The sequence below is a fragment of the Lineus longissimus genome, chromosome 14, assembly GCF_910592395.1.
Source record: "Lineus longissimus chromosome 14, tnLinLong1.2, whole genome shotgun sequence".
Lineage (NCBI taxonomy): Eukaryota > Metazoa > Nemertea > Pilidiophora > Heteronemertea > Lineidae > Lineus > Lineus longissimus.
In genome coordinates, this window is record NC_088321.1 from 170329 (window position 1) to 186413 (window position 16085).

Here is a 16085-nt window from a genome sequence, read left to right on the forward strand (position 1 = left end):
CAAACGGGCTGCGAGGGTTAATAAACAACCTTGTACCCAGGATCAAAAATGAAAATTGCAGGTGTAATGGTCTCACCAGCCAGTGGTGATCAGGTCGGCCAAAAAACTAGTTCTTCAATCTCGAGTGATTACCATTGATACAGATGGGCCTACTCTATCTCTATTGCTACTTGTTCAAATGTAAATGTCCGATGTTTTTTGCGAAGGGGTAGCGCTGACGATTATTCGAGGAAAATACCAGTTTCTTCTGTGTTCTTACGCGGTGAGCAGGCCCCGTTAGCTATTTATAGCTCAACAGGATGCTGACATCGACTGGTTCCTGTGAGATTGCACATGTTCTCAAGGTAAAATTTCGAGGGCAAAAAACTCAAACAAAAGCCGCAACGATAGCCTGTTTTTATATAAAAGATTGAAACAGTCGTCAGTTGGCTTTCTCAAGGTGAGGAGTAGATGTGTATGAAAATTTGTTTTCACCATCCTTGTTAATCTTGAAGTTACCATACAGGGTATCTCATGCATTGTGCTGCACCAGTCTATGCATGACTGTATGTCTAGATGACGTTGAAACTTGGTCAGGTGTATTCTACAAGTGACAAGCTATTCAGAAATGTATAGGTTTGTGTGAGAGTAAGATACTGCCCAGTCTACAGCCGCTGGAACAGGAGTATGCATGAAATGACGTCACGTCATTTTTGGAGACAGGTAGGCCTGGCCTCCTCACCGGCTAGTGAGACCAATGTATCAAGAACTTTTTAACTTTTTCCTAGGAACAAGGTTTCAATTAACCCTCTCATCCCGTTTGGCTCTGACCGATGGGACTGTCTCATATGTCTCACCGTGTTGACAAGATGGTGGAGCTGCAAGGCCCGATGCGGGGTGGTTGTGACTGCCGGTTATCTGTCTCACCGTGTTGGCAAGACGGTGGAGCTGTGAGGCCCGATTTGGGGTGGTTGTGACTGTGTCGTGTCTACTTTACGTTCAGTTATGTCACAACCGGTCCTCCTGGAATTTGTCCTGGAGGAGACAACTTTATGTAACAACAACAACAACAGACGAACTTTTATCGGAAAACCAAGGGGTTTTCAGCATAATTTGATGCTCCTGAATGAAAGGCATGCATAAGTTAATTAGCGGGTTGAGGAGCAAAGTGATGTAAGTCATTTTGGCGGTATTTTTATATGTATTTATGCCTCGGATGAGGTGTTCTTGCCTGCCAATGGGGCAGCGGTTACAAGTAAAATGGTGGTCGTCTGCATTGTTTTCCCGGGTTTTTAGTCACGTGGTTCGTGCGCACTGATCTCTCACCTATTCTGTCTTTATTATCAAGATTCATCCGTTAGTACATTGATTAACATAACGTAAACCATAGATGTTGTAATTGGAGCCAGTTCCTCATGTTTTATGCTCAAGTAAGGGCACAATCCCTGTCCAATTCCTATCCTGTATTGCATGTGCACAGTACAGTGTACATTGTTATAGCGCGTAGTGTTTCTCGCAGGTGGCAGCACCGTATGGTGTCTTCAAGACGTCCTGTCTTCAGGTTGTGACTTGATGAGATTTGTCTTTAGTTGTAGTTTACAGATGTTTGATACTGTCATGTTATTTGTCATTACAGTTTCACCTCAGGCAATAGAGGTAAATACAAGGGTTTACGAATCTGAGCGTTATCTTCCTTATAATCCTGCGAGACCCGCAATGACGTCGTGAGCAGACGTTACAGTGACTACCTCAACTGTCTCACCGTGTTGGCAAGATGATGGAGCTGTGAGGCCCGATTCGGGGTAGTTGTGACTACCTCAACTGTCTCGCCGTGTTGACAAGATGGTGGAGCTGTGAGGCCCGATTCGTGGTAGTTGTGACTACCTCAACTGTCTCACCGTGTTGGCAAGATGATGGAGCTGTGAGGCCCGATTCGGGGTGATTGTGACTACCTCAACTGTCTCACCGTGTTGACAAGATGGTGGAGCTGTGAGGCCCGATTCGGGGTGGTTGTGACTACCTCAACTGTCTCACCGTGTTGACAAGATGGTGGAGCTGTGAGGCCCGATTCAGGGTAGTTGTGACTACCTCAACTGTCTCACCGTGTTGACAAGATGGTGGAGCTGTGAGGCCCGATTCGGGGTGGTTGTGACTACCTCAACTGTCTCACCGTGTTGACAAGATGGTGGAGCTGTGAGGCCCGATTCGTGGTAGTTGTGACTACCTCAACTGTCTCACCGTGTTGACAAGATGATGGAGCTGTGAGGCCCGATTCGGGGTGGTTGTGACTACCTCAACTGTCTCACTGTGTTGGCAAGATGGTGGAGCTGTGAGCCCCGATTCGGGGTGATTGTGACTACCTCAACTGTCTCACCGTGTTGGCAAGACGGTGGAGCTGTGAGGCCCGATTCGGGGTGGTTGTGACTACCTCAACTGTCTCACCGTGTTGGCAAGACGGTGGAGCTGCGAGGCCCGATTCGGGGTGGTTGTGACTACCTCAACTGTCTCACCGTGTTGGTAAGACGGTGGAGCTGTGAGGCCCAATTCGTGGTGGTTGTGACTACCTCAACTGTCTCACCGTGTTGGCAAGACGGTGGAGCTGCGAGGCCCGATTTGGGGTAGTTGTGATTACCTCAACTGTCTCACCGTGTTGGCAAGACGGTGGAGCTGCGAGGCCCGATTTGGGGTAGTTCTCACCGTGTTTTCGCGGACACTGAACTGGCATGTCCACGGATAGTGGGGACACGGATTCGCCAAGGTGAAATGGTACACGATCAGCTTTTACGGCGGTCACATTCCCCCAAACTAATCCGGTCAATAACGACACCATTCAATCGTGCCGTCACACCCTCGGCAACTGGTTACCAGACCTCGTTACAAGCAGAAACTCGGGTCACTCCCTGATTGGTCAATGCCATGGTGCGAGGCCACGTGATGTGACGTCAGTCTGAGGCCATTCCATTCTCCAAGCGTCGTCAATTGTGATCATCGTTGTCAAGCCTGACTCGACCTACTGTCTCTGCCACAGTTGGCTCGCCAGTCACCTCTCAACTGATCGGCGGCGCCTGAATGATAACGGACTCGTTGCTAATTCACTACACTACCTCCCTCTTGAGTCGTACAATCTCCCCACTGTATCATTTGTCTCTTACTCCTATTAGTAACATTGGAAAAAAAACATCATGAATCTCTTTCAATGCTTTTGGGATCATTTACTCACAGTCTTCATGAATGAATCATTAACGTAAAACTAACACCACCGAAATGTTATGTACACGTATATGTATGCACACACCACTGAGACCAATTGGCAGCGAGATGTGCCAGCGGTTATTTCTGGGGTGGTGCTCACCTTTACTTTGTGCTCGTCGATAGGTCCGCTTCCAAAGAACCAGGCGACTCGAATGTACGCAATGTAAGGTACCAGCTCACATTTGAGGAGACACAGACCAACTTTTCCTGAACTTTATGATTATGTCCCCTGAAGAACGAGTTTAAAATCACTGGAAAAGAAATTCAGCTTGTGAAAATGTACAGAGGAATTTTGCGGCCAACGAAATGGCAGTTTACAGTATTCGAATATGACAGACGTATCAATATTCACCCCGGAGTATTCCCGGCGGTGAATATTATAACGAATGAGACTGGTGGATTCGCTGGTGAGCTCGGTTTACATTTGGGACGTGGTGTCAAGCTCATTTTGGATGAAATCGATCTGGCTCGCGGGATGCATGCTACTTGGTTAGGGTATCTTGAAATGGATGGCCAAGATCACGGGCATGCTGTGACAGGAGCTTGAAGACAATATCTGTGCGATAGTTTTAGTTCCATATGAAGGCAAACAAAATATGCTGGCAAATAGAAGGAAAAATACGAGGTTCGCAAGCAAAACGTTCCATCATAGAATCATTGTTGGGCACATGGTAGGCCAAAAGGATCTCTGATGATTATCATAGACCACGTTTAACATCCAGATCCCATCATAAATTGGCCACTTCAAAGGGAGGTTAAACCACAGTAGAACCTCTCTATTAAGGCCACCATTGGGACTCGCAGACTCTGACCTTCATAGGGAGGTATCCTGATTACAGAGGTCCAAGGCTCAATAAATAAGAAACATAACCCATCGTATTCTCGCCTTGATATTATCCAGAGCTATCGACCACCATCTAACATTTCTCTCACGAAGCAGACTGTTCACGCTCAAGCGCACTTTCCGAGATTTCCATAAATTTCCGGAACATTTAACAGGCAGGTCAGCGATCGAACCGACTTGGCTGTATTAGCGTAGTATCACAGAAATGAGGTACTCGGCTTATGCAAACTCAAGTAAGGCTGGGCTTACATGGAGTTCACGCTGTTACTTGTTACACAGAATACAGAAACAGTCTGTACTTGTACGATGCTGTTCCAAAGAGGACAGGCGACATAAAGCAGCGATAACAATATAATATAGAGTTCACGTTTATATATGTATCCAGTCGCTTTTCAAGTGACACACCCATGACTTCCTGATATCCCACCGACCCTACGCCCGTGACGTCGATTGTCATTGGACCGTATGGTCTTGACTCATTTCACGCCATGCACGCACTCACCTAATTGGTTGATTGCATTGGGGCGAGGGATTTGGGATAATTTGAATTGATTTTGGGCGGTGAGATACTTGATCGATATGGTTAGTGGTTGGGTGATCAATTTGGGGGATACAGACGTGGAGAGCCTGACGTCCCCAAGTTCAGAGCAAGTGGCCACATGGAAGATCAGTGTTATAGGCCAGGTTAGATGGCTAGAATTGCCAATGGTATTTCCTAATGTTCGATCAATTAAATGGACAACCGCTGCCTAATCGCCGAAGAGCCATTTGATACGCAAGTCAGGATCTAATGAACCAAAAACTGATGGAGTGGGAGCCGTTCTGTCACGTGACGTAACCAAAATGGCTGCACTTCCGCCACAGTGAGCATTATAATTGCATTCTGGAGATGAAGTTGCCATGGTTACCTATGCTTCCGTTGCTACGGCTGGCTAAGTCTGGACAAGACTGTTGGATTCCTGCGGTGAGGTTTGGCCACGCGGAGTGAGATGACGAAAATCACCAGGACGATGCCGCGGCACTCTAATATGTCAATGAAATCGGATGAGAGAATTAGATTTCTTCTGCGGCACTTGTCGGATCCTGGTTGGTTAAGATGACAGACGGAGGATAACGCAATAAGTCCGTCACGTCCGGTAGCCTGCTTTTAAGCAAACCTATGATCAGATGATGATGATGATAATGATGATGATGACTATATCTCGAGATCTCGCTGGGATGCGCGTGGTTTTACCAGACTGATACAATACCAAAGGGAACTGTCATAGCCAATCAAACATGAAATATACAAAGAATACATCACCAAACCAATTGCAAATCCAATCAAAAGATACATCTAGATTCAGAACAAACAAATGCTCTTATTCCACACAATTCGCCGGCTAGTTGCCTTATTTGCGAAACAAATTGGGATGATTGATGTCCATGATAGCGCGACATAACGCTGTTTATATCTATCTTCTGACGGCGGTGAGGAAGCGAAGATGTGGGATGAGATGGAGGAATGGTATTTTTAGAAGGGTTTATCAATACTCTGAGATTCATTTGGTTCTCCTTCGAATCGTCTTTGTAAACGAGGTTTCAGACAGTCTACACTGTGTGTTGTAATGATCCATGATCTCTTCAAACTCCCTGGTGTCTTCTGATATGACAGAAAACAATAGGGTTCGACACATTTTCCAGGGAGCCTTTCCTACTTCTACACTGGGATGAGTGTACATGAATGATTAAAAAATGAAAAACAAAAAAAGACAAAAGAGGAAAACTACCGCCATCGGGAGTCGAACCAGTGACCACCTGACCGAACGTCAAGCCCTCTGATCGCTGAGCCATCAAGACTTTCATGTTTGGCCGGTGATTTTCTTTGCTTTAGAACGCAGTGCGCAGACGGCACGAGGGAATGTTATCCCTCGGACACCATTCCAGTCGTCGCCATATTGAAATATCAATCAATCCGTGTGTGACTAGGTCGCACAGGTGTCAGGGTGATTTGCCGAAATAGTTCCAAAGTATCTTATATCTTGATATCTGTACCGATTTTTCTCATTCTGTCGTATTTAAATAGCTTTGGGATATTTTTGATAATGTTTAAAGCTGATTTTAACGTTTGAATGGCGTTTAAAAAAGGTTTTTAAAGCCAAGGTCAATGGGGTCATGGAAATAGTTTTTGGCGCCAATGATGTCAGCAATCGCCGAACCGAGGAGCACCACTATCGGTGCTGAGACAAACCAGACTGCTGGGCGAGAAATTTCTATTTGGCGGGAATCATTCGCAAGATGTGGTCATTACAAAGAGAGTGAAGTTAACCCAAATTGAGAACAGCATTTGTCTGTCCCAAGGTTGTCCTCAATTATTGAGAGAAAACATCCCAAAATGTTATGGTTAAATGAATTACAGGCCCTTACTGTAAACTCACTCAGGAGCTGTCCGACCTTCAAATGGCAGCAACTGCTGGATCTGTCATATTCTTAGTCCCCGACAGTAAACTGGCACGATCAGTGTGTACTTCAGTTTGTAAATGTCGGGTTCTGGTTCCTTGGTTTGGCTTTGTAAGGACACTCGATGGTTAAGTGGCAGTGTTACATACATAGTCAGGGACCTGAGGTTAACCACGGAGGAACCAGGTTTAAAGCGAAGCGATTCCAATCCCCGGGTAAATGTTTATGTTTCCAGTGTGTCTCATTCAAATGGCATATTGTTTTCTGAAGTGACAACTAATCCCATCTCGTGACCTCAGAGCGGCGACTTTAGAGGAAGCTCTTAGCGATAGCGGAGAAATATTGACAATAAGCAACTCCGCGGACATCCAAGCAGCGGGGTATCTCTCAGGACAGCCATAACTCAACCACATAAACACTGCAAACGATGTTGGATGGTCGCGGCACCAGCTAAGGCCGGTCATCAACCGATAGCTTTCATATCGAGAAATCGTTTTCTTCTCTGCTAGTTTTCTTGATCTAGTCTTGTATAAATTGTCTGTTGGGTTCTATTTGTTCTCGCTGATGAAATATATAGTGTGCTTTGCCGGTCGGTATGTTGGACATTTCTCCACCGGGAAAACCCTACGGACTCCGCAAGGGCAAGCGATCTAAATGTAATACGTGGTGATTCAACCATGGAACAAGAATCTATAATTGTAGATTCGATGTAAAGCGTAGTTGGTGATAATTGTCATAGATTTTACAATGAGCCATCATAGTTTCCTTGACGGAAGCCTTTGCCAGTGTAACAAGAAATCTTATCTGCAAACTGCACAGCCATAAAACCACACTACTTCTTCCCCACCCAGGAGCTACACGACAACACTATTTGGTTGCTCCGTTTTTATGCGTTTGCTTGTAATCAATGTTCGCGCCAGAAAGTAATCGAAGCCAACGAAGCGGCGGTAAATAACGCCGGGTATTCTCGACAAGTCAATACATTGATTTTGTGTCTTTTTCAGTCTCAACCCGAGAATAGCAGCGTGTTGCAGGAATATTTCATTTGCGATGAAATTTACGAGAGCTCTTGGTGGAATTTCCGTTTCGTCGCTCACGGTAAATGAAGCATATCGTTGATCAAAAAGGCCTAACTCCTTCTCTTTTTTTCTGCTTGTGGGTTCGCCTGTTGCCGGCGTCACGAGGTCAAGGCGCTTCCGGTCTGTCCAAATGTCAGTCACTGAACGGGCGAACCCGAAGCCTCAATGCTGTGACATTCCTCGTCAATGTTTCGTGAAAGGACGAGACACGACACGATTGAGGCATGCATTTCGAGTCTAACGCATCTCAGTCAACAAATCCCCGATACATATCATAAAACTACTGTTGCTAACTGATTGACTTGCCTCAGACTAGAAACGAAGCTGTCCGCCGGACAAAAACGCACACCGAAAGATCAATGCGCGCAAGAAGAAAACATCGAGAAAATGACTGTTCTCCGATGACTTGCCTAATGAACCACCAATTCGCAAAATACCCACATATTTTGTAGCCGCTGATAGAATGACTTGCTGAACGAAGCTGTTAGAGCGAACCCGTTGGGAGCCATTTAATTATACGGTGAGCTTGAAAGGCGATGGCGGCTGCCTATTACAGCGAAGTGAATGGGATTTACAGTTAGTTAATTTGAAATGTGAAATGCCGTTTCATTTAGACATTTCATTTTGTAAAGTGGTGTTTTATTTATTTCTTGAAATCGACGCTGCTTGCCTTCAATTTGTAACTGAACGACCCGGTGATTCTCAATTCTGTCTCACAGCTTCTGTTCGTTACAACTACAAATCTCTCATCGAGTTGATCAAGACACTTCGCCGTAACAACGCTGAGACTATCAAGGATGTCATGATGGAATGCGTCATAGGATTTTTGACGGGCCATCAAGGAATTTACTACTATAATAGAATTGGTGAACTATTCTTAATGTCCAGAATTCTGAAGACTGTTACTCTAATGGGTCTGTACCTCGCTGCTAACGTCTATTTCGATAGTGAACACCGTCATAGGATATAACGATAGATCACCAAAGGTTCAACAACAGACCTATCAATGATGCCGGCAACCCTGGCCTGAGCAAGAGTTGAAAAACCTGCCTTTAGACAGTTTGCCACCAGTTTAACTTGTAAAACAGGCGAGGGAGAACGACCACTTGACAATCGGAGAGAGTGTCGCGTGTCTATTGATTGCTAGAACCGCCGGGATAAAGGCGTGTGCATTCGGGGCTTTCTCTTGGAGCCGAGTTATACAGTATCTTCCTTGAGGTAATGAAGCGGAGAGTATTACCAGTTGAAGTCCCGCCAAGTTACTTGTGGAGAGAGGCAGGTTGAAGCCACTGCAGGCAGAGTTCCCACTTGAGAACCCGAGACAGTGTAGTTGTACCATTGATCGCCGAGCAGCCGAAGAAAGAGGCTGTAATCATGTCCAGATCTTTCTATACAATTGGATTCGTCGAGGTCCAACATAAGGTAAATGTCTTTCAATGCTAAGGTCTCACCACGCCATTCCACTAGAAGGCGTTTTCTGCAAATCACAGGAGGAATACAACTTCTGATCTACATTTCTAATTCTGTTTACATTTGGATCATCAGTTGTCCTGGGAAATTGCAAACTGTAATGTGTAACTGGATTAGCGCTGGAGGATTATGGTAAGCTGTGAACTGGAATTGAATTTCTGTTTGTGACTTGTTGTAATCTTTCATCTGTAATTGGATTGGTGTCTGTGATGTGGTTGTAATCTGTGGTCTGTAACTTGATTTGTGCTGGTTACGTGTTAATCTGTTATTTGTAATGCAGTTTTGCGCTTGTGATTCGTCGCTTGTCACGTGTTGTAATTTGTGATCTGTGATTGAATATCTGCTCGTGACGTGCTGTAAACTGTAACTGTATTGGTATTTATGATTAGTAGTAATCTGTGATATGTAACTGAATTCGTGCTTGTGATTCGTTGTAATCTTTAATCTGTAACTGGATCAATACTTGAGATTAATACGGATCATCACCTGTGGATATCATAGATTGTTGCTGCCAAGAACCCAGGGGTGAGATCCGTCATTCTAGATATGAGACTTGCCTACACCGCCCCGCTGATACTCAGCCGGCGAATTCGACACCACACATTGATCCGACGACAGGATTGCATTCCTTCCGACATTGCCGTGACTGAAGTTCCTTGGAGTACATGTGTCATTTCTGAGATTAGTGCTCCAATACCCAAGGGCTAGATTGGTCTTCTCAATGAGAGGTTGGTGCTACTGCAGGAAAGGAAGGACGTTGATTCTCCCGATGTCGACAGTATTTGAGTATCGTGTTAATCCAAAATCGTCATTCCATCACAACACTGCGCTGACAAGAACCCAAGGGTGATATTTCTCAGAATATGAGCGATGTAAATACAAGTCATTAGAAATGGAATGCTTTACTTTATAGCTAATTGCATTGGCTGTTCACTATTCACTTCAATTTTAGGAATATTATTTTGGCAATGTTGATGCTCCACTCTGCCAAGGTGATTGTTGCTTGAAATGTATTGCAATCAGTGCCTTATAATTGCACTGGCGATGGCGGAGATGGTACATTCGTAGAGGAAGAATTCATATTCAAAGCGATCTTTCCATCAAGACTTGAGAAACTTTGCCGACGAGCCGTTGTCGATGTAGTACATGAAGACGCTAGCTGAACTTCCTACTAATCTTACACTGATTGAAAAGGACGGATTTATTTACTGCAAATCTGGCTATACATCTCGGTCTTAGGAACTTTATTATGGCCATGTCGGAGTTCTCCCAACAACCCTAGAGCGAAATCGGTCATTCTTGTGAGTTGCTAAACCTGTGTTGCTAACAATTCAGGCGGGGATTGCTATCACACCACACACTGACTGATAAGACAAGTGGGCTATTTCGAATTCTGCTGCTGTTGTGACGGCTAGTACTGTCAAAGCTACAGGATCATTGTGCTATTGGTGAGTATGCTAACTTCATGCGGTGTTTCGCTCGCAAAATAACAAATGTATCACTAAGAAAGGGAAGAAAGAAGTCATTCGCAAAGGTTAGAACCTGCTTTTGAACCGTCCCTACTTTCACAGCCGTCGCTGGCGGGGGTAACTAGCAAAAGAAGGAAGCCTACAGATCCAGCCAAATGGGAAGCAGTCATACAGAGAAATAACAACACTCCTGAAGCAGAAATGCAGAAATGACTGGAAGAAAATCCAGGGAAACCACCACCCCCAATCAGATCAGCTGTGGCTACTTGACCGAAAAGACGCTACTACCATCTACCGTCTAAGAACAGGCCACTGTGGCCTGCGTGGGCATCTTAAACGTATAGGAGTAAGAGACACAGCAGAATGCCAATGCCAGACAGCAGTGCAAACACCAACGCACATCCTACAGGACTGTCCCCTGTACCAGGATTTACGAAATAGATTCTGGCCAAAGGACCCGAAGGTCGAAGAAAAGCTGTGGGGAACACAGCCGGACCTTCGGGCGACAAGCCGCTTCATCTCCGCCACAGGACTGAGGTTATAGTACTTAGGCAGGTTGAACGCTGAAGAAGAAGAAGAAGCTGGCGGGGGTGGGTGGGGGGGGGGGGGGGGGGCTAAAGATCGGGATATTCTGGAGGAAGTGGCCGCCTGTTCTCTTTCTAAAATGACATCCAACACCCTGAACTGTTAATGGTAGCGCGGAGCAGACAGAGTAATCTCGTGTTGAAGGAGAAAGTCGGCCGAAAATGAGATTGGTGTGAAACAGACAGTTGTTGAAATGGTCCGTGTTTGAAACATCATAATACAATGTACTGAAATGGCATGGTGATTTTGTTCAATCTCTATGAACGGACAAGAGTCTTCACGTATTCAGTGGATTGTGCTATGAACCAAATTACAGATGGAAATTGTACATATTTAATTCAGTAGGACTGTCATGAGGATGCGTCCGTTTTCCTAATTCACTTGATCGTCCCCAGTGACACGATCAAGCTTGTATCTTTGGTTTGGCCGCGTGTTTGGGAACGAAAGGACATTCTAGGCAATTTCATTAGGACTAGTTATATCGGATGAGCAGCTTTACCTTCAAAACATCAAAGTGATCATTCGACGGTAGAGACGGTCATGGCGGAGGTTATTGGGACTTCCACGCAGTGCCTCCTGTATGGCACTCAATTGTGAAGGGGTTGGCTGGCGTGGATACCTTAATTGTGATGCCGAAAGAGCTGACAGCCGATATGCTTATATTCAAAGGAGCTAAACGTCAATTTTTCAGCATACTTCTGAACATTTTTCTCAATACGGCGGCTTACATGGTTGGTAATTTGAAAATGACACACGAAAATCGTCGAGAATCATTTAATATTTAAAGGAGGTGATTTGCAAGCTATAAGGTTCATTGCCAGAGTCATTACCTTTACAGTCTACATGCAAATTAAGCTGATTTAAACCATGTTCGTGGCAATGACCTTTTTGCCACGCTATTTTAACGCGCTGATCACCGGAAGTGACGTCATACTATGGTAGGGGACATAAATCAGAAATATTCGGCGGATAACATACCTGCCGTATAAATCTCCCGCAAAATTACCTCCCACAAATATCTTCCGTAACATCTCGCCGTCAAATTCCGTCTCAGCAATTAGAAGCAGAGGACGGTGTGTTTTCTCCATTTTTACGCCTGAACTCGCTGCAATCTTAGCCTTCGACAATGGTGGCAATTTGTCTTTTTTGCTCTAGCGATTAATTAATCAAGAGTGCCGCCATTAAATCAAAGATATCATCGAACAGGACTGCTTCAAAGAGGGGCTTTAGGAGATGATGAGGGGATGATGCTCGTTGGAGTGTTGGCGGCGTGTTTCAGGCATTCGACACAGGATTCACCTACCATTCCGGGCGTCATCGGTATCCTCAAAGGTCAACGCCGTTCGTTATGAATTTGAAATTTGTAATTTGAAATATTTCAATTGTGTAAATATGAACTAAAGATAAATTTCAGCATTGCCGTTGTGTTGACCGTTTGAAAAGGTGTGACTTACGGAGTTTCTTAAAGGTGAGCAAACTCTCTCCTCTTCTAACGAGAGGCGGAAGTTTGTTCCTGAGATCTGCAGCTGGTTTATTGAAAGACTGGTCACAAATACCTAATGAGGACAATCTCTCTAATTGTTGCAACTTGTTCATTTCAGACTATCAACCTCAAACCTCAACGAGGAGGATGGCGAAGAGAGTGGCAGAGGCAGAGTAGACGCGTGTTGATATCGAGCACCAGTGTTCGGCTAGAACGTTCGAGGCGCCACCACGCGTGAGATTTGGACATTGATTTATCTTCTCGTGATTCCTTTGTCGGCCACGTTTCCCCATCTCACGGGGTTTTCGCTTAAGGCAGCAAGCCAGTAAGCCAGTTGTTGGACTGTCCAACTGACTATTCATTCCTCGCTTTGAGGAATTATGGTGTCGCATCCGGAATATATGATTAGGAATAGAGTTGAGAAGAGGAATTATTGTCACGAATAATGTGGTTTCAAAAGTTGAAGACAGATCTAGCGACCCCAGCTTTGTTGGAGTAAACCTCGCTAAAAGGGGGCACTTCTAGCAGTTACCGTTTTCGTGATCGTTCAAAAGTGGAGTATAAATCGCATCGTCTTTGAGAACTTGTGTTCACCTTTCCCAAGAAATGGCGCTGGTGTGCAACGAGTCAATCAGAGCTGCCTATTTTGAAATTCAGTCGCCAATGAGAAACCGAGTTGTGGATTCATTCCAATTAGGAATTGTGGTATGTTCGCTCGGGTTCGTGGAGTTATTAGGAATGGCCTTGAACTTTATGGTCTTGGTTGTTCTGTGCCAGGACAGGAAGAATAGGGGATGTGCTTTGTTATTGCTACAAATCATGACCGCTATTGATAATTTCTACCTTGCGTGTAACTTCGCTGGAACATGGCTGCCGGCTTTTTTGCAATACGTGACCTATGGTGCACAGGAGTGCCCTCTATCGGATTACACCCAATTTAGAGTTACATCGGATGTTTACTTCAAGACTGTTTTGAATATTGGGCGAGACACTGTGAATTGGATGATGTTAATAGTTGCTGAATATTCGTCATTTCCGCTGTGTTGCCCCAGTTACGGTTCGAAACGACTGTATAATATGCCATTTGCATGTGTCGATATGTCCGTTACCATGGCAGTCGTTTTAGCATTAAACATATTCAAATTTGTCTGCGGGCCTGCTCCGTTTCCATGGAGTCCCGAACAATGTACCTTCAAAGTAAAAGGTATGTATCTATCAGTTGTTAAGGCAACCATTCTCGTCCCCGAGTTGTGTGTTCTAATTATGTATGTGTTTCTCGTCATACAAATGTACATCAGTAAAGGGACAACAACGGATCCCAGGGGCACCCATGTTCTCGTACAAATAAAAAGAGCATTCGCGATTATGACTCTATATTTAGTTTGCGAAGTGCCGAACTTTGTTTATCATATCCTTCGTTGGGACATGATAACGATACATGGCGGACTACAAACACAGTATGTCATATCCTACGTTGCACTTTTAATGAAACACGTGAACAGTTCATGCAAGTTCTTCGTCTACTGCAACGTGGGGAAGGAGTTCAAGATGATCTTGAGGCGACTGATCTGTGAGGACTATGATGATGATTCAGTAGACTGCCAAGAGATGTCGCCTGTGTTGCTATGCGACGAGGACAACAGAGAACACGACAGTTATGATGATCATACGCAGACCAAGTGCTTGTTGAATGATGAAGAGGAAACGCGCTGTGCGGTTGCGCATCAGGTCACTGTCGTTTGATGGCGTTGCCAAGGATTGTGGTCAAATCTCGTTGCCATGGTTATTGTAGCTAGGAGTGGTCAGGTCTTGTTGCCATAGTTATTGTATCTAGGGTAACTAGTTAGACCACGCTGCATGGTTATTTGGTACGGGGTGCGGTTAGATCTTGTTGCCATGGTTAAATCCGTTATGTAACTTAAAATTCAGTCCTGGAGACATTTCTTTTTACCAGCTTCGAACAATAAGTAAAATGTGACCAAACATTCTCTCAATGTAGGTCACCAGGTATCATAAATTTGAAGAGCATGTGGTCAGTTATCAAGTCAATGAGGGCTTTAGACCGAAGCCTCTTCAGTGGAGCTGGGTCAGCTATGTAAGTGAGGGCTTTAGACCGAAGCCTCTTCAGTGAAGCTGGGTCAGCCATGTAAGTGAGGGCTTTAGACCGAAGCCTCTTCAGTGAAGCTGGGTCAGCTATGTAAGTGAGGGCTTTAGACCGAAGCCTCTTCAGTGGAGCTGGGTCAGCTATGTAAGTGAGGGCTTTAGACCGAAGCCTCTTCAGTGAAGCTGGGTCAGCTATGTAAGTGAGGGCTTTAGACCGAAGCCTCTTCAGTGAAGCTGGGTCAGCTATGTAAGTGAGGGCTTTAGACCGAAGCCTCTTCAGTGAAGCTGGGTCAGCTATGTAAGTGAGGGCTTTAGACCGAAGCCTCTTCAGTGAAGCTGGGTCAGCTATGTAAGTGAGGGCTTTAGACCGAAGCCTCTTCAGTGAAGCTGGGTCAGCTATGTAAGTGAGGGCTTTAGACCGAAGCCTCTTCAGTGAAGCTGGGTCAGCTATGTAAGTGATGTAACTTGAACTATTTTACAATAAACATGTTATTTAGAGTTTACATTCATTGTTGTCTTTTTCTCGTCTAATTTTCAGGGAACATCGGACATTATATATGTAAAATAAATCGGAATCCATCATTTCATGATTTCATAAGCGATACAACGCGTGATGCAGGTATGCTTGCAAAAACAAACTGATTGGGGCCAACTTCCCGATTTCGTCAATCAGCCCATAGTAGGACTAGATTTTATTTGAAAACACCAACTGCACTTGAAACATGATAGACACCCAGCGACTGGTTTCACCTGACTGCAAAAACAGGTTTATCGACGAGACGGGCTACAGAGACGCTCTCGTGAAAAGAAAAAATGAAAAATATTCCTCTAGCGGGTTCGAACTCGAGACCCTTGATACTTGATCTTTACCGTCTTACCCACTATGCCACGAACGCGTTGTAAACTGCGAACAACTGGCGACTTGACAATCCTCGAAGGCATTCTCAGTTCTGAATAAACCATACAGATGGCGGTGTTGTCGCTTTCAAAATGCGCTTGAGTGCCGACGAACTCAGCGGACAACCAAGCGGACAACCAACCTCGAATTAACCTCGTCTTCATACTGCGTATATCATGTTACACCCACTTAATGTCACAAGAACAGTCAGATTCATCCTTAACGAAATTAGTCCACTCCAATAAGTACGATAATGGGTCTCCCTTACCTTAATGAAGCAGGCGTCAAAAGTTGATAGATCCCATTCTCTTAAAGGCCGCGTTCGTTGATGGCCATGGTTTTCACGAGCCAGCTGCTAGAAAATAGAAATAAACATCGTCATGATGCAGTTATGAATCCGATGATACGTCTCTGCAGATGAGGCAGGCCACAAAAGTTGATGCAGATGACCACCGCAAACGGGCGATTTTGTCGCATGGAATTA